This window comes from Populus nigra, chromosome 2 (assembly GCF_951802175.1).
Source record: "Populus nigra chromosome 2, ddPopNigr1.1, whole genome shotgun sequence".
Lineage (NCBI taxonomy): Eukaryota > Viridiplantae > Streptophyta > Magnoliopsida > Malpighiales > Salicaceae > Populus > Populus nigra.
In genome coordinates, this window is record NC_084853.1 from 30,829,638 (window position 1) to 30,850,327 (window position 20,690).

The following is a 20,690-nucleotide window of genomic DNA, read 5'->3' on the forward strand; positions in this document are numbered from 1 at the left end:
ATTTCTTTTAAATTTTACAATTTTAAAACCTTTAAACTGTCCTTAAAGAATCCAAAACAGAAATCCTATTTACTTTTTAAAAATTTCTTTTAAATTTTATTGTTTTCAAACATTTAAACTATCCTTGACCAATCCAAAACAGAAATCATAAATTATTTTTTAAAATTTCATTTAAATTTTATTGTTTTAAAGCATTTAAACTTTGCTTGAAGAATCCAAAACAGAAATCCTAATTACTTTTTTAAAATTTCTTTTAAATTTTATTATTTTAAAACATTTAAACTATCTTTGAAGAATCAAAAGCAGAAATCCTATTTAGTTTTTTAAAATTTCTTTTAAATTTTATAATTTTAAAACATTTAAACTATCCTTGAGCAATCCGAAACTGAAATCATAATTACTTTTTTGAAATTTCTTTTAAATTTTATTGTTTTAAAACATTTAAACTATACTTGAAGAATCCTAAATAGAAATCCTAATTGCTTTTTTAAAATTTCTTTTAAATTTTATTGTTTTAAAACATTTAAACTATGCTTGAAGAATCCTAAACAGAAATCCTAATTGCTTTTTTAAAATTTCTTTTAAATTTTATTGTTTTAAAACATTTAAACTATGCCTGAAGAATCAAAAGCAGAAATCCTAATTAGTTTTTTTAAAATTTCTTTTAAATTTTCTTGTTTTAAAACATTTAAACTATCCTTGAACAATCCAAAACAGAAATCCTATTTATTTTTTAAAACTTTCTTTTAAATTTTATAAGTTTAAAACATTTAAACTATCCTTGACCAATACAAAACAGAAATCATAATTTATTTTTTTAAATTTCATTTAAATTTTATTGTTTTAAAACATTTAAACAATGCTTGAAGAATTCAAAACAGAAATCCAAATAACTTTTTTAAAATTTCATTTAAATTTTATAATTTTAAAATATTTGAACTATCCTTTATGAATCCAAAACGGAAATCCTAATTACTTTTTTTAAATTTCTGTTAAATTTTACTATTTTAAAACATTTAAACAATACTTGATGAATCCAAAACAGAAATCTTAATTACTTTTTTTAAATTTCATTTAAATTTTACAATTTTAAAACATTTAAACTGTCCTTGAAGAATTCAAAACAGAAATCCTATTTACTTTTTAAAAATTTCATTTAAATTTTATTGTTTTCAAACATTTAAACTATTCTTGAAGAATCCAACATAGAAATCATAATTTCTTTTTTTAAATTTCATTTAAATTTTATTATTTTAAAACTTTTAAACTATCCTTTATGAATCCAAAACAGTAATCATAATTACTTTTTTTAAATTTCATTTAAATTTTATTGTTTTAAAACGTTTAAACTATACTTGAAGAATCCAAAACAGAAATCCTAATTACTTTTTTGAAATTTATTTTAAATTTTATTATTTTAAAACATTTAAACTATACTTGAAGAATCAAAAACAGAAATCGTATTTACTTTTTTAAAATTTCTTTTAAATTTTATAATTTTAAAACATTTAAACTATCCTTGAGCAATCCAAAACAGAAATCATAATTTATTTTTTAAAATTTCATTTAAATTTTATTGTTTTAAAACATTTAAACTTTGCTTGAAGAATCCAAAACAGAAATCCTAATTACTTTTTTAAAATTTCTTTTAAATTTTACAATTTTAAAACCTTTAAACTGTCCTTAAAGAATCCAAAACAGAAATCCTATTTACTTTTTAAAAATTTCTTTTAAATTTTATTGTTTTCAAACATTTAAACTATCCTTGACCAATCCAAAACAGAAATCATAAATTATTTTTTAAAATTTTATTTAAATTTTATTGTTTTAAAGCATTTAAACTTTGCTTGAAGAATCCAAAACAGAAATCCTAATTACTTTTTTAAAATTTCTTTTAAATTTTATTATTTTAAAACATTTAAACTATCTTTGAAGAATCAAAAGCAGAAATCCTATTTAGTTTTTTAAAATTTCTTTTAAATTTTATAATTTTAAAACATTTAAACTATCCTTGAGCAATCCGAAACTGAAATCATAATTACTTTTTTGAAATTTCTTTTAAATTTTATTGTTTTAAAACATTTAAACTATACTTGAAGAATCCTAAATAGAAATCCTAATTGCTTTTTTAAAATTTCTTTTAAATTTTATAATTTTAAAACATTTAAACTATCCTTGAGCAATCCGAAAATGAAATCATAATTACTTTATTAAAGTTTCATTTAAATTTTATTATTTTAAATCATTTAAACTATCCTTGAAGAATCAAAAGCAGAAATCCTAATTAGTTTTTTAAAATTTCTTTTAAAATTTCTTGTTTTAAAACATTTAAACTATCCTTGAACAATCCAAAACAGAAATCCTATTTATTTTTTAAAACTTTCTTTTAAATTTTATAAGTTTAAAACATTTAAACTATCCTTGACCAATACAAAACAGAAATCATAATTTATTTTTTTAAATTTCATTTAAATTTTATTGTTTTAAAACATTTAAACAATGCTTGAAGAATTCAAAACAGAAATCCAAATAACTTTTTTAAAATTTCATTTAAATTTTATAATTTTAAAATATTGAAACTATCCTTTATGAATCCAAAACGGAAATCCTAATTACTTTTTTTAAATTTCTGTTAAATTTTACTATTTTAAAACATTTAAACAATACTTGATGAATCCAAAACAGAAATCGTAATTACTTTTTTTAAATTTTATTTAAATTTTACAATTTTAAAACATTTAAACTGTCCTTGAAGAATTCAAAACAGAAATCCTATTTACTTTTTAAAAATTTCTTTTAAATTTTATTGTTTTCAAACATTTAAACTATTCTTGAAGAATCCAACATAGAAATCATAATTTCTTTTTTTAAATTTCATTTAAATTTTATTATTTTAAAACTTTTAAACTATCCTTTATGAATCCAAAACAGTAATCATAATTACTTTTTTTAAATTTCATTTAAATTTTATTGTTTTCAAACGTTTAAACTATACTTGAAGAATCCAAAACAGAAATCCTAATTACTTTTTTGAAATTTATTTTAAATTTTATTATTTTAAAACATTTAAACTATCCTTGAAGAATCAAAAACAGAAATCGTATTTACTTTTTTAAAATTTCTTTTAAATTTTATAATTTTAAAACATTTAAACTATCCTTGAGCAATCCAAAACAGAAATCATAATTTATTTTTTAAAATTTCATTTAAATTTTATTGTTTTAAAACATTTAAACTTTGCTTGAAGAATCCAAAACAGAAATCCTAATTACTTTTTTAAAATTTCTTTTAAATTTTACAATTTTAAAACCTTTAAACTGTCCTTGAAGAATCCAAAACAGAAATCCTATTTACTTTTTAAAAATTTCTTTTAAATTTTATTGTTTTCAAACATTTAAACTATTCTTGAAGAATCCAACACAGAAATCATAATTTTTTTTTTTAAATTTCATTGAAATTTTATTGTTTTAAAACATTTAAACTATACTTGAAGAATCCAAAACAGAAATCCTAATTACTTTTTTAAAATTTCTTTTAAATTTTATTATTTTAAAACATTTAAACTATCCTTGAAGAATCAAAAGCAGAAATCCTATTTACTTTTTTAAAATTTCTTTTAAATTTTATTATTTTAAAATATTTAAACTATCCTTGAAGAATCAAAAACAGAAATCCTATTTACTTTTTTAAAATTTCTTTTAAAGTTTATAATTTTAAAACATTTAAACTATCCTTGACCAATCCAAAACAGAAATCATAAATTCTTTTTTAAAATTTCATTTAAATTTTATTGTTTTAAAACATTTAAACTTTGCTTGAAGAATCCAAAACAGAAATCCTAATTACTTTTTTAAAATTTCTTTTAAATTTTACAATTTTAAAACCTTTAAACTGTCCTTGAAGAATCCAAAACAGAAATACTATTTACTTTTTAAAAATTTCTTTTAAATTTTATTGTTTTCAAACATTTAAACTATCCTTGACCAATCCAAAACAGAAATCATAAATTATTTTTTAAAATTTCATTTAAATTTTATTGTTTTAAAGCATTTAAACTTTGCTTGAAGAATCCAAAACAGAAATCCTAATTACTTTTTTAAAATTTCTTTTAAATTTTATTATTTTAAAACATTTAAACTATCTTTGAAGAATCAAAAGCAGAAATCCTATTTAGTTTTTTAAAATTTCTTTTAAATTTTATAATTTTAAAACATTTAAACTATCCTTGAGCAATCCGAAACTGAAATCATAATTACTTTTTTGAAATTTCTTTTAAATTTTATTGTTTTAAAACATTTAAACTATACTTGAAGAATCCTAAATAGAAATCCTAATTGCTTTTTTAAAATTTCTTTTAAATTTTATAATTTTAAAACATTTAAACTATCCTTGAGTAATCCAAAACAGAAATCATAATTTATTTTTTAAAATTTCATTTAAATTTTATTGTTTTAAAACATTTAAACTTTGCTTGAAGAATCCAAAACAGAAATCCTAATTACTTTTTTAAAATTTCTTTTAAATTTTACAATTTTAAAACCTTTAAACTGTCCTTGAAGAATCCAAAACAGAAATCCTATTTACTTTTTAAAAATTTCTTTTAAATTTTATTGTTTTCAAACATTTAAACTATCCTTGACCAATCCAAAACAGAAATCATAAATTATTTTTTAAAATTTCATTTAAATTTTATTGTTTTAAAGCATTTAAACTTTGCTTGAAGAATCCAAAACAGAAATCCTAATTACTTTTTTAAAATTTCTTTTAAATTTTATTATTTTAAAACATTTAAACTATCTTTGAAGAATCAAAAGCAGAAATCCTATTTAGTTTTTTAAAATTTCTTTTAAATTTTATAATTTTAAAACATTTAAACTATCCTTGAGCAATCGGAAACTGAAATCATAATTACTTTTTTGAAATTTCTTTTAAATTTTATTGTTTTAAAACATTTAAACTATACTTGAAGAATCCTAAATAGAAATCCTAATTGCTTTTTTAAAATTTCTTTTAAATTTTATTGTTTTAAAACATTTAAACTATGCTTGAAGAATCCTAAACAGAAATCCTAATTGCTTTTTTAAAATTTCTTTTAAATTTTATTGTTTTAAAACATTTAAACTATGCCTGAAGAATCAAAAGCAGAAATCCTAATTAGTTTTTTTAAAATTTCTTTTAAATTTTCTTGTTTTAAAACATTTAAACTATCCTTGAACAATCCAAAACAGAAATCCTATTTATTTTTTAAAACTTTCTTTTAAATTTTATAAGTTTAAAACATTTAAACTATCCTTGACCAATACAAAACAGAAATCATAATTTATTTTTTTAAATTTCATTTAAATTTTATTGTTTTAAAACATTTAAACAATGCTTGAAGAATTCAAAACAGAAATCCAAATAACTTTTTTAAAATTTCATTTAAATTTTATAATTTTAAAATATTTAAACTATCCTTTATGAATCCAAAACGGAAATCCTAATTACTTTTTTTAAATTTCTGTTAAATTTTACTATTTTAAAACATTTAAACAATACTTGATGAATCCAAAACAGAAATCTTAATTACTTTTTTAAAATTTCATTTAAATTTTACAATTTTAAAACATTTAAACTGTCCTTGAAGAATTCAAAACAGAAATCCTATTTACTTTTTAAAAATTTTATTTAAATTTTATTGTTTTCAAACATTTAAACTATTCTTGAAGAGTCCAACATAGAAATCATAATTTCTTTTTTTAAATTTCATTTAAATTTTATTATTTTAAAACTTTTAAACTATCCTTTATGAATCCAAAACAGTAATCATAATTACTTTTTTTAAATTTCATTTAAATTTTATTGTTTTAAAACGTTTAAACTATACTTGAAGAATCCAAAACAGAAATCCTAATTACTTTTTTGAAATTTATTTTAAATTTTATTATTTTAAAACATTTAAACTATCCTTGAAGAATCAAAAACAGAAATCGTATTTACTTTTTTAAAATTTCTTTTAAATTTTATAATTTTAAAACATTTAAACTATCCTTGAGCAATCCAAAACAGAAATCATAATTTATTTTTTAAAATTTCATTTAAATTTTATTGTTTTAAAACATTTAAACTTTGCTTGAAGAATCCAAAACAGAAATCCTAATTACTTTTTTAAAATTTCTTTTAAATTTTACAATTTTAAAACCTTTAAACTGTCCTTAAAGAATCCAAAACAGAAATCCTATTTACTTTTTAAAAATTTCTTTTAAATTTTATTGTTTTCAAACATTTAAACTATCCTTGACCAATCCAAAACAGAAATCATAAATTATTTTTTAAAATTTCATTTAAATTTTATTGTTTTAAAGCATTTAAACTTTGCTTGAAGAATCCAAAACAGAAATCCTAATTACTTTTTTAAAATTTCTTTTAAATTTTATTATTTTAAAACATTTAAACTATCTTTGAAGAATCAAAAGCAGAAATCCTATTTAGTTTTTTAAAATTTCTTTTAAATTTTATAATTTTAAAACATTTAAACTATCCTTGAGCAATCCGAAACTGAAATCATAATTACTTTTTTGAAATTTCTTTTAAATTTTATTGTTTTAAAACATTTAAACTATACTTGAAGAATCCTAAATAGAAATCCTAATTGCTTTTTTAAAATTTCTTTTAAATTTTATAATTTTAAAACATTTAAACTATCCTTGAGCAATCCAAAACAGAAATCATAATTTATTTTTTAAAATTTCATTTAAATTTTATTGTTTTAAAACATTTAAACTTTGCTTGAAGAATCCAAAACAGAAATCCTAATTACTTTTTTAAAATTTCTTTTAAATTTTACAATTTTAAAACCTTTAAACTGTCCTTAAAGAATCCAAAACAGAAATCCTATTTACTTTTTAAAAATTTCTTTTAAATTTTATTGTTTTCAAACATTTAAACTATCCTTGACCAATCCAAAACAGAAATCATAAATTATTTTTTAAAATTTTATTTAAATTTTATTGTTTTAAAGCATTTAAACTTTGCTTGAAGAATCCAAAACAGAAATCCTAATTACTTTTTTAAAATTTCTTTTAAATTTTATTATTTTAAAACATTTAAACTATCTTTGAAGAATCAAAAGCAGAAATCCTATTTAGTTTTTTAAAATTTCTTTTAAATTTTATAATTTTAAAACATTTAAACTATCCTTGAGCAATCCGAAACTGAAATCATAATTACTTTTTTGAAATTTCTTTTAAATTTTATTGTTTTAAAACATTTAGACTATACTTGAAGAATCCTAAATAGAAATCCTAATTGCTTTTTTAAAATTTCTTTTAAATTTTATTGTTTTAAAACATTTAAACTATGCTTGAAGAATCCTAAACAGAAATCCTAATTGCTTTTTTAAAATTTCTTTTAAATTTTATTGTTTTAAAACATTTAAACTATGCCTGAAGAATCAAAAGCAGAAATCCTAATTAGTTTTTTTAAAATTTCTTTTAAATTTTCTTGTTTTAAAACATTTAAACTATCCTTGAACAATCCAAAACAGAAATCCTATTTATTTTTTAAAACTTTCTTTTAAATTTTATAAGTTTAAAACATTTAAACTATCCTTGACCAATACAAAACAGAAATCATAATTTATTTTTTTAAATTTCATTTAAATTTTATTGTTTTAAAACATTTAAACAATGCTTGAAGAATTCAAAACAGAAATCCAAATAACTTTTTTAAAATTTCATTTAAATTTTATAATTTTAAAATATTTAAACTATCCTTTATGAATCCAAAACGGAAATCCTAATTACTTTTTTTAAATTTCTGTTAAATTTTACTATTTTAAAACATTTAAACAATACTTGATGAATCCAAAACAGAAATCTTAATTACTTTTTTTAAATTTCATTTAAATTTTACAATTTTAAAACATTTAAACTGTCCTTGAAGAATTCAAAACAGAAATCCTATTTACTTTTTAAAAATTTCATTTAAATTTTATTGTTTTCAAACATTTAAACTATTCTTGAAGAATCCAACATAGAAATCATAATTTCTTTTTTTAAATTTCATTTAAATTTTATTATTTTAAAACTTTTAAACTATCCTTTATGAATCCAAAACAGTAATCATAATTACTTTTTTTAAATTTCATTTAAATTTTATTGTTTTAAAACGTTTAAACTATACTTGAAGAATCCAAAACAGAAATCCTAATTACTTTTTTGAAATTTATTTTAAATTTTATTATTTTAAAACATTTAAACTATACTTGAAGAATCAAAAACAGAAATCGTATTTACTTTTTTAAAATTTCTTTTAAATTTTATAATTTTAAAACATTTAAACTATCCTTGAGCAATCCAAAACAGAAATCATAATTTATTTTTTAAAATTTCATTTAAATTTTATTGTTTTAAAACATTTAAACTTTGCTTGAAGAATCCAAAACAGAAATCCTAATTACTTTTTTAAAATTTCTTTTAAATTTTACAATTTTAAAACCTTTAAACTGTCCTTAAAGAATCCAAAACAGAAATCCTATTTACTTTTTAAAAATTTCTTTTAAATTCTATTGTTTTCAAACATTTAAACTATCCTTGACCAATCCAAAACAGAAATCATAAATTATTTTTTAAAATTTTATTTAAATTTTATTGTTTTAAAGCATTTAAACTTTGCTTGAAGAATCCAAAACAGAAATCCTAATTACTTTTTTAAAATTTCTTTTAAATTTTATTATTTTAAAACATTTAAACTATCTTTGAAGAATCAAAAGCAGAAATCCTATTTAGTTTTTTAAAATTTCTTTTAAATTTTATAATTTTAAAACATTTAAACTATCCTTGAGCAATCCGAAACTGAAATCATAATTACTTTTTTGAAATTTCTTTTAAATTTTATTGTTTTAAAACATTTAAACTATACTTGAAGAATCCTAAATAGAAATCCTAATTGCTTTTTTAAAATTTCTTTTAAATTTTATAATTTTAAAACATTTAAACTATCCTTGAGCAATCCAAAACAGAAATCATAATTTATTTTTTAAAATTTCATTTAAATTTTATTGTTTTAAAACATTTAAACTTTGCTTGAAGAATCCAAAACAGAAATCCTAATTACTTTTTTAAAATTTCTTTTAAATTTTACAATTTTAAAACCTTTAAACTGTCCTTAAAGAATCCAAAACAGAAATCCTATTTACTTTTTAAAAATTTCTTTTAAATTTTATTGTTTTCAAACATTTAAACTATCCTTAACCAATCCAAAACAGAAATCATAAATTATTTTTTAAAATTTTATTTAAATTTTATTGTTTTAAAGCATTTAAACTTTGCTTGAAGAATCCAAAACAGAAATCCTAATTACTTTTTTAAAATTTCTTTTAAATTTTATTATTTTAAAACATTTAAACTATCTTTGAAGAATCAAAAGCAGAAATCCTATTTAGTTTTTTAAAATTTCTTTTAAATTTTATAATTTTAAAACATTTAAACTATCCTTGAGCAATCCGAAACTGAAATCATAATTACTTTTTTGAAATTTCTTTTAAATTTTATTGTTTTAAAACATTTAAACTATGCTTGAAGAATCCTAAACAGAAATCCTAATTGCTTTTTTAAAATTTATTTTAAATTTTATTGTTTTAAAACATTTAAACTATGCCTGAAGAATCAAAAGCAGAAATCCTAATTAGTTTTTTTAAAATTTCTTTTAAATTTTCTTGTTTTAAAACATTTAAACTATCCTTGAACAATCCAAAACAGAAATCCTATTTATTTTTTAAAACTTTCTTTTAAATTTTATAAGTTTAAAACATTTAAACTATCCTTGACCAATACAAAACAGAAATCATAATTTATTTTTTTAAATTTCATTTAAATTTTATTGTTTTAAAACATTTAAACAATGCTTGAAGAATTCAAAACAGAAATCCAAATAACTTTTTTAAAATTTCATTTAAATTTTATAATTTTAAAATATTTAAACTATCCTTTATGAATCCAAAACGGAAATCCTAATTACTTTTTTTAAATTTCTGTTAAATTTTACTATTTTAAAACATTTAAACAATACTTGATGAATCCAAAACAGAAATCTTAATTACTTTTTTTAAATTTCATTTAAATTTTACAATTTTAAAACATTTAAACTGTCCTTGAAGAATTCAAAACAGAAATCCTATTTACTTTTTAAAAATTTCATTTAAATTTTATTGTTTTCAAACATTTAAACTATTCTTGAAGAATCCAACATAGAAATCATAATTTCTTTTTTTAAATTTCATTTAAATTTTATTATTTTAAAACTTTTAAACTATCCTTTATGAATCCAAAACAGTAATCATAATTACTTTTTTTAAATTTCATTTAAATTTTATTGTTTTAAAACGTTTAAACTATACTTGAAGAATCCAAAACAGAAATCCTAATTACTTTTTTGAAATTTATTTTAAATTTTATTATTTTAAAACATTTAAACTATACTTGAAGAATCAAAAACAGAAATCGTATTTACTTTTTTAAAATTTCTTTTAAATTTTATAATTTTAAAACATTTAAACTATCCTTGAGCAATCCAAAACAGAAATCATAATTTATTTTTTAAAATTTCATTTAAATTTTATTGTTTTAAAACATTTAAACTTTGCTTGAAGAATCCAAAACAGAAATCCTAATTACTTTTTTAAAATTTCTTTTAAATTTTACAATTTTAAAACCTTTAAACTGTCCTTAAAGAATCCAAAACAGAAATCCTATTTACTTTTTAAAAATTTCTTTTAAATTTTATTGTTTTCAAACATTTAAACTATCCTTGACCAATCGAAAACAGAAATCATAAATTATTTTTTAAAATTTTATTTAAATTTTATTGTTTTAAAGCATTTAAACTTTGCTTGAAGAATCCAAAACAGAAATCCTAATTACTTTTTTAAAATTTCTTTTAAATTTTATTATTTTAAAACATTTAAACTATCTTTGAAAAATCAAAAGCAGAAATCCTATTTAGTTTTTTAAAATTTCTTTTAAATTTTATAATTTTAAAACATTTAAACTATCCTTGAGCAATCCGAAACTGAAATCATAATTACTTTTTTGAAATTTCTTTTAAATTTTATTGTTTTAAAACATTTAAACTATACTTGAAGAATCCTAAATAGAAATCCTAATTGCTTTTTTAAAATTTCTTTTAAATTTTATAATTTTAAAACATTTAAACTATCCTTGAGCAATCCAAAACAGAAATCATAATTTATTTTTTAAAATTTCATTTAAATTTTATTGTTTTAAAACATTTAAACTTTGCTTGAAGAATCCAAAACAGAAATCCTAATTACTTTTTTAAAATTTCTTTTAAATTTTACAATTTTAAAACCTTTAAACTGTCCTTAAAGAATCCAAAAACAGAAATCCTATTTACTTTTTAAAAATTTCTTTTAAATTTTATTGTTTTCAAACATTTAAACTATCCTTAACCAATCCAAAACAGAAATCATAAATTATTTTTTAAAATTTTATTTAAATTTTATTGTTTTAAAGCATTTAAACTTTGCTTGAAGAATCCAAAACAGAAATCCTAATTACTTTTTTAAAATTTCTTTTAAATTTTATTATTTTAAAACATTTAAACTATCTTTGAAGAATCAAAAGCAGAAATCCTATTTAGTTTTTTAAAATTTCTTTTAAATTTTATAATTTTAAAACATTTAAACTATCCTTGAGCAATCCGAAACTGAAATCATAATTACTTTTTTGAAATTTCTTTTAAATTTTATTGTTTTAAAACATTTAAACTATGCTTGAAGAATCCTAAACAGAAATCCTAATTGCTTTTCTAAAATTTCTTTTAAATTTTATTGTTTTAAAACATTTAAACTATGCCTGAAGAATCAAAAGCAGAAATCCTAATTAGTTTTTTTAAAATTTCTTTTAAATTTTCTTGTTTTAAAACATTTAAACTATCCTTGAACAATCCAAAACAGAAATCCTATTTATTTTTTAAAACTTTCTTTTAAATTTTATAACTTTAAAACATTTAAACTATCCTTGACCAATACAAAACAGAAATCATAATTTCTTTTTTTAAATTTCATTTAAATTTTATTGTTTTAAAACATTTAAACAATGCTTGAAGAATTCAAAACAGAAATCCAAATAACTTTTTTAAAATTTCATTTAAATTTTATAATTTTAAAATATTTAAACTATCCTTTATGAATCCAAAACGGAAATCCTAATTTCTTTTTTTAAATTTCATTTAAATTTTACAATTTTAAAACATTTAAACTGTCCTTGAAGAATCCAAAACAGAAATCCTAATTACTTTTTTAAAATTTCTTTTAAGTTTTATAATTTTAAAACATTTAAACTATCCTTGACCAATCCAAAACAGAAATCATAATTTCTTTTTTAAAATTTCATTTAAATTTTATTCTTTTAAAACATTTAAACTTTGCTTGAAGAATCCAAAACAGAAATCCTAATAACTTTTTTTAAATTTTATAATTTTAAAACAATTAAATTATCCTTGACGAATCCAAAACAGAAATCCTGATTACTTTTTTAAAATTTCATTTAAATTTTATGATTTCAAAACATTTAAACTATCCTTGAAGAATCCAAAACAGAAATCCTAATTACTTCTTAAAAATTTCATTTAAATTTTATAATTTTAAAATATTTAAACTATCCTTGAAGAATCAAAAGCAAAAATATTATTTACTTTTTTAAAATTTCTTTTAAATTTTATTATTTTAAAACACTTAAACTATCCTTGAAGAATCAAAAGCAGAAATCCTATTTACTTTTTAAAAATTTCTTTTAAATTTTATTGTTTTAAAACATTTAAACTATGCTTGAAGAATCCACAACAGAAATCCTAATTAGTTTTTTAAAATTTCTTTTAAATTTTATTATTTTAAAACATTTAAACTATCCTTCAAGAATCAAAAGCATAAATCCTATTTAGTTTTTTAAAATTTCTTTCAAATTTTATAATTTTAAAACATTTAAACTATCCTTGAGCAATCTGAAACAGAAATCATAATTTCTTTTTTTAAATTTCATTTAAATTTTATTGTTTTAAAACATTTAAACAATGCTTGAAGAATTCAAAACAGAAATCCAAATAATTTTTTTAAAATTTCATTTAAATTTTATAATTTTAAAATATTTAAACTATCCTTTATGAATCCAAAACGGAAATCCTAATTACTTTTTTTAAATTTCTGTTAAATTTTACTATTTTAAAACATTTAAACAATACTTGATGAATCCAAAACAGAAATCTTAATTACTTTTTTTAAATTTCATTTAAATTTTACAATTTTAAAACATTTAAACTGTCCTTGAAGAATTCAAAACAGAAATCCTATTTACTTTTTAAAAATTTCATTTAAATTTTATTGTTTTCAAACATTTAAACTATTCTTGAAGAATCCAACATAGAAATCATAATTTCTTTTTTTAAATTTCATTTAAATTTTATTATTTTAAAACTTTTAAACTATCCTTTATGAATCCAAAACAGTAATCATAATTACTTTTTTTAAATTTCATTTAAATTTTATTGTTTTAAAACGTTTAAACTATACTTGAAGAATCCAAAACAGAAATCCTAATTACTTTTTTGAAATTTATTTTAAATTTTATTATTTTAAAACATTTAAACTATACTTGAAGAATCAAAAACAGAAATCGTATTTACTTTTTTAAAATTTCTTTTAAATTTTATAATTTTAAAACATTTAAACTATCCTTGAGCAATCCAAAACAGAAATCATAATTTATTTTTTAAAATTTCATTTAAATTTTATTGTTTTAAAACATTTAAACTTTGCTTGAAGAATCCAAAACAGAAATCCTAATTACTTTTTTAAAATTTCTTTTAAATTTTACAATTTTAAAACCTTTAAACTGTCCTTAAAGAATCCAAAACAGAAATCCTATTTACTTTTTAAAAATTTCTTTTAAATTTTATTGTTTTCAAACATTTAAACTATCCTTGACCAATCCAAAACAGAAATCATAAATTATTTTTTAAAATTTTATTTAAATTTTATTGTTTTAAAGCATTTAAACTTTGCTTGAAGAATCCAAAACAGAAATCCTAATTACTTTTTTAAAATTTCTTTTAAATTTTATTATTTTAAAACATTTAAACTATCTTTGAAGAATCAAAAGCAGAAATCCTATTTAGTTTTTTAAAATTTCTTTTAAATTTTATAATTTTAAAACATTTAAACTATCCTTGAGCAATCCGAAACTGAAATCATAATTACTTTTTTGAAATTTCTTTTAAATTTTATTGTTTTAAAACATTTAAACTATACTTGAAGAATCCTAAATAGAAATCCTAATTGCTTTTTTAAAATTTCTTTTAAATTTTATTGTTTTAAAACATTTAAACTATGCTTGAAGAATCCTAAACAGAAATCCTAATTGCTTTTTTAAAATTTCTTTTAAATTTTATTGTTTTAAAACATTTAAACTATGCCTGAAGAATCAAAAGCAGAAATCCTAATTAGTTTTTTTAAAATTTCTTTTAAATTTTCTTGTTTTAAAACATTTAAACTATCCTTGAACAATCCAAAACAGAAATCCTATTTATTTTTTAAAACTTTCTTTTAAATTTTATAAGTTTAAAACATTTAAACTATCCTTGACCAATACAAAACAGAAATCATAATTTATTTTTTTAAATTTCATTTAAATTTTATTGTTTTAAAACATTTAAACAATGCTTGAAGAATTCAAAACAGAAATCCAAATAACTTTTTTAAAATTTCATTTAAATTTTATAATTTTAAAATATTTAAACTATCCTTTATGAATCCAAAACGGAAATCCTAATTACTTTTTTTAAATTTCTGTTAAATTTTACTATTTTAAAACATTTAAACAATACTTGATGAATCCAAAACAGAAATCTTAATTACTTTTTTTAAATTTCATTTAAATTTTACAATTTTAAAACATTTAAACTGTCCTTGAAGAATTCAAAACAGAAATCCTATTTACTTTTTAAAAATTTCATTTAAATTTTATTGTTTTCAAACATTTAAACTATTCTTGAAGAATCCAACATAGAAATCATAATTTCTTTTTTTAAATTTCATTTAAATTTTATTATTTTAAAACTTTTAAACTATCCTTTATGAATCCAAAACAGTAATCATAATTACTTTTTTTAAATTTCATTTAAATTTTATTGTTTTAAAACGTTTAAACTATACTTGAAGAATCCAAAACAGAAATCCTAATTACTTTTTTGAAATTTATTTTAAATTTTATTATTTTAAAACATTTAAACTATACTTGAAGAATCAAAAACAGAAATCGTATTTACTTTTTTAAAATTTCTTTTAAATTTTATAATTTTAAAACATTTAAACTATCCTTGAGCAATCCAAAACAGAAATCATAATTTATTTTTTAAAATTTCATTTAAATTTTATTGTTTTAAAACATTTAAACTTTGCTTGAAGAATCCAAAACAGAAATCCTAATTACTTTTTTAAAATTTCTTTTAAATTTTACAATTTTAAAACCTTTAAACTGTCCTTAAAGAATCCAAAACAGAAATCCTATTTACTTTTTAAAAATTTCTTTTAAATTTTATTGTTTTCAAACATTTAAACTATCCTTGACCAATCCAAAACAGAAATCATAAATTATTTTTTAAAATTTTATTTAAATTTTATTGTTTTAAAGCATTTAAACTTTGCTTGAAGAATCCAAAACAGAAATCCTAATTACTTTTTTAAAATTTCTTTTAAATTTTATTATTTTAAAACATTTAAACTATCTTTGAAGAATCAAAAGCAGAAATCCTATTTAGTTTTTTAAAATTTCTTTTAAATTTTATAATTTTAAAACATTTAAACTATCCTTGAGCAATCCGAAACTGAAATCATAATTACTTTTTTGAAATTTCTTTTAAATTTTATTGTTTTAAAACATTTAAACTATACTTGAAGAATCCTAAATAGAAATCCTAATTGCTTTTTTAAAATTTCTTTTAAATTTTATTGTTTTAAAACATTTAAACTATGCTTGAAGAATCCTAAACAGAAATCCTAATTGCTTTTTTAAAATTTCTTTTAAATTTTATTGTTTTAAAACATTTAAACTATGCCTGAAGAATCAAAAGCAGAAATCCTAATTAGTTTTTTTAAAATTTCTTTTAAATTTTCTTGTTTTAAAACATTTAAACTATCCTTGAACAATCCAAAACAGAAATCCTATTTATTTTTTAAAACTTTCTTTTAAATTTTATAAGTTTAAAACATTTAAACTATCCTTGACCAATACAAAACAGAAATCATAATTTATTTTTTTAAATTTCATTTAAATTTTATTGTTTTAAAACATTTAAACAATGCTTGAAGAATTCAAAACAGAAATCCAAATAACTTTTTTAAAATTTCATTTAAATTTTATAATTTTAAAATATTTAAACTATCCTTTATGAATCCAAAACGGAAATCCTAATTACTTTTTTTAAATTTCTGTTAAATTTTACTATTTTAAAACATTTAAACAATACTTGATGAATCCAAAACAGAAATCTTAATTACTTTTTTTAAATTTCATTTAAATTTTACAATTTTAAAACATTTAAACTGTCCTTGAAGAATTCAAAACAGAAATCCTATTTACTTTTTAAAAATTTCATTTAAATTTTATTGTTTTCAAACATTTAAACTATTCTTGAAGAATCCAACATAGAAATCATAATTTCTTTTTTTAAATTTCATTTAAATTTTATTATTTTAAAACTTTTAAACTATCCTTTATGAATCCAAAACAGTAATCATAATTACTTTTTTTAAATTTCATTTAAATTTTATTGTTTTAAAACGTTTAAACTATACTTGAAGAATCCAAAACAGAAATCCTAATTACTTTTTTGAAATTTATTTTAAATTTTATTATTTTAAAACATTTAAACTATACTTGAAGAATCAAAAACAGAAATCGTATTTACTTTTTTAAAATTTCTTTTAAATTTTATAATTTTAAAACATTTAAACTATCCTTGAGCAATCCAAAACAGAAATCATAATTTATTTTTTAAAATTTCATTTAAATTTTATTGTTTTAAAACATTTAAACTTTGCTTGAAGAATCCAAAACAGAAATCCTAATTACTTTTTTAAAATTTCTTTTAAATTTTACAATTTTAAAACCTTTAAACTGTCCTTAAAGAATCCAAAACAGAAATCCTATTTACTTTTTAAAAATTTCTTTTAAATTTTATTGTTTTCAAACATTTAAACTATCCTTGACCAATCCAAAACAGAAATCATAAATTATTTTTTAAAATTTTATTTAAATTTTATTGTTTTAAAGCATTTAAACTTTGCTTGAAGAATCCAAAACAGAAATCCTAATTACTTTTTTAAAATTTCTTTTAAATTTTATTATTTTAAAACATTTAAACTATCTTTGAAGAATCAAAAGCAGAAATCCTATTTAGTTTTTTAAAATTTCTTTTAAATTTTATAATTTTAAAACATTTAAACTATCCTTGAGCAATCCGAAACTGAAATCATAATTACTTTTTTGAAATTTCTTTTAAATTTTATTGTTTTAAAACATTTAAACTATACTTGAAGAATCCTAAATAGAAATCCTAATTGCTTTTTTAAAATTTCTTTTAAATTTTATAATTTTAAAACATTTAAACTATCCTTGAGCAATCCAAAACAGAAATCATAATTTATTTTTTAAAATTTCATTTAAATTTTATTGTTTTAAAACATTTAAACTTTGCTTGAAGAATCCAAAACAGAAATCCTAATTACTTTTTTAAAATTTCTTTTAAATTTTACAATTTTAAAACCTTTAAACTGTCCTTAAAGAATCCAAAACAGAAATCCTATTTACTTTTTAAAAATTTCTTTTAAATTTTATTGTTTTCAAACATTTAAACTATCCTTAACCAATCCAAAACAGAAATCATAAATTATTTTTTAAAATTTTATTTAAATTTTATTGTTTTAAAGCATTTAAACTTTGCTTGAAGAATCCAAAACAGAAATCCTAATTACTTTTTTAAAATTTCTTTTAAATTTTATTATTTTAAAACATTTAAACTATCTTTGAAGAATCAAAAGCAGAAATCCTATTTAGTTTTTTAAAATTTCTTTTAAATTTTATAATTTTAAAACATTTAAACTATCCTTGAGCAATCCGAAACTGAAATCATAATTACTTTTTTGAAATTTCTTTTAAATTTTATTGTTTTAAAACATTTAAACTATGCTTGAAGAATCCTAAACAGAAATCCTAATTGCTTTTCTAAAATTTCTTTTAAATTTTATTGTTTTAAAACATTTAAACTATGCCTGAAGAATCAAAAGCAGAAATCCTAATTAGTTTTTTTAAAATTTCTTTTAAATTTTCTTGTTTTAAAACATTTAAACTATCCTTGAACAATCCAAAACAGAAATCCTATTTATTTTTTAAAACTTTCTTTTAAATTTTATAACTTTAAAACATTTAAACTATCCTTGACCAATACAAAACAGAAATCATAATTTCTTTTTTTAAATTTCATTTAAATTTTATTGTTTTAAAACATTTAAACAATGCTTGAAGAATTCAAAACAGAAATCCAAATAACTTTTTTAAAATTTCATTTAAATTTTATAATTTTAAAATATTTAAACTATCCTTTATGAATCCAAAACGGAAATCCTAATTTCTTTTTTTAAATTTCATTTAAATTTTACAATTTTAAAACATTTAAACTGTCCTTGAAGAATCCAAAACAGAAATCCTAATTACTTTTTTAAAATTTCTTTTAAGTTTTATAATTTTAAAACATTTAAACTATCCTTGACCAATCCAAAACAGAAATCATAATTTCTTTTTTAAAATTTCATTTAAATTTTATTCTTTTAAAACATTTAAACTTTGCTTGAAGAATCCAAAACAGAAATCCTAATAACTTTTTTTAAATTTTATAATTTTAAAACAATTAAATTATCCTTGACGAATCCAAAACAGAAATCCTGATTACTTTTTTAAAATTTCATTTAAATTTTATGATTTCAAAACATTTAAACTATCCTTGAAGAATCCAAAACAGAAATCCTAATTACTTCTTAAAAATTTCATTTAAATTTTATAATTTTAAAATATTTAAACTATCCTTGAAGAATCAAAAGCAAAAATACTATTTACTTTTTTAAAATTTCTTTTAAATTTTATTATTTTAAAACACTTAAACTATCCTTGAAGAATCAAAAGCAGAAATCCTATTTACTTTTTAAAAATTTCTTTTAAATTTTATTGTTTTAAAACATTTAAACTATGCTTGAAGAATCCACAACAGAAATCCTAATTAGTTTTTTAAAATTTCTTTTAAATTTTATTATTTTAAAACATTTAAACTATCCTTCAAGAATCAAAAGCATAAATCCTATTTAGTTTTTTAAAATTTCTTTCAAATTTTATAATTTTAAAACATTTAAACTATCCTTGAGCAATCTGAAACAGAAATCATAATTTCTTTTTTTAAATTTCATTTAAATTTTATTGTTTTAAAACATTTAAACTATACTTGAAGAATCCAAAACAGAAATACAAATTACTTTTTTAAAATTTCTTTTAAATTTTATTATTTTAAAACATTTAAACTATCTTTGAAGAATCAAAAGCAGAAATCCTATTTAGTTTTTTAAAATTTCTTTTAAATTTTATAATTTTAAAACATTTAAACTATCCTTGAGCAATCCGAAACTGAAATCATAATTACTTTTTTGAAATTTCTTTTAAATTTTATTGTTTTAAAACATTTAAACTATACTTGAAGAATCCTAAATAGAAATCCTAATTGCTTTTTTAAAACCTCTTTTAAATTTTATTGTTTTAAAACATTTAAACTATGCTTGAAGAATCCTAAACAGAAATCCTAATTGCTTTTTTAAAATTTCTTTTAAATTTTATTGTTTTAAAACATTTAAACTATGCCTGAAGAATCAAAAGCAGAAATCCTAATTAGTTTTTTTAAAATTTCTTTTAAAATTTCTTGTTTTAAAACATTTAAACTATCCTTGAACAATCCAAAACAGAAATCCTATTTATTTTTTAAAACTTTCTTTTAAATTTTATAACTTTAAAACATTTAAACTATCCTTGACCAATACAAAACAGAAATCATAATTTCTTTTTTTAAATTTCATTTAAATTTTATTGTTTTAAAACATTTAAACAATGCTTGAAGAATTCAAAACAGAAATCCAAATAACTTTTTTAAAATTTCATTTAAATTTTATAATTTTAAAATATTTAAACTATCCTTTATGAATCCAAAACGGAAATCCTAATTACTTTTTTTAAATTTCTTTTAAATTTTACTATTTTAAAACATTTAAACAATCCTTGACGAATCCAAAACAGAAATCTTAATTACTTTTGTAAAATTTCATTTAAATTTTACAATTTTAAAACATTTAAACTGTCCTTGAAGAATTCAAAACAGAAATCCTATTTACTTTTTAAAAATTTCTTTTAAATTTTATTGTTTTCAAACATTTAAACTATTCTTGAAGAATCCAACATAGAAATCATAATTTCTTTTTTTAAATTTCATTTAAATTTTATTATTTTAAAACTTTTAAACTATCCTTTATGAATCCAAAACAGTAATCATAATTACTTTTTTTAAATTTCATTTAAATTTTATTGTTTTAAAACATTTAAACT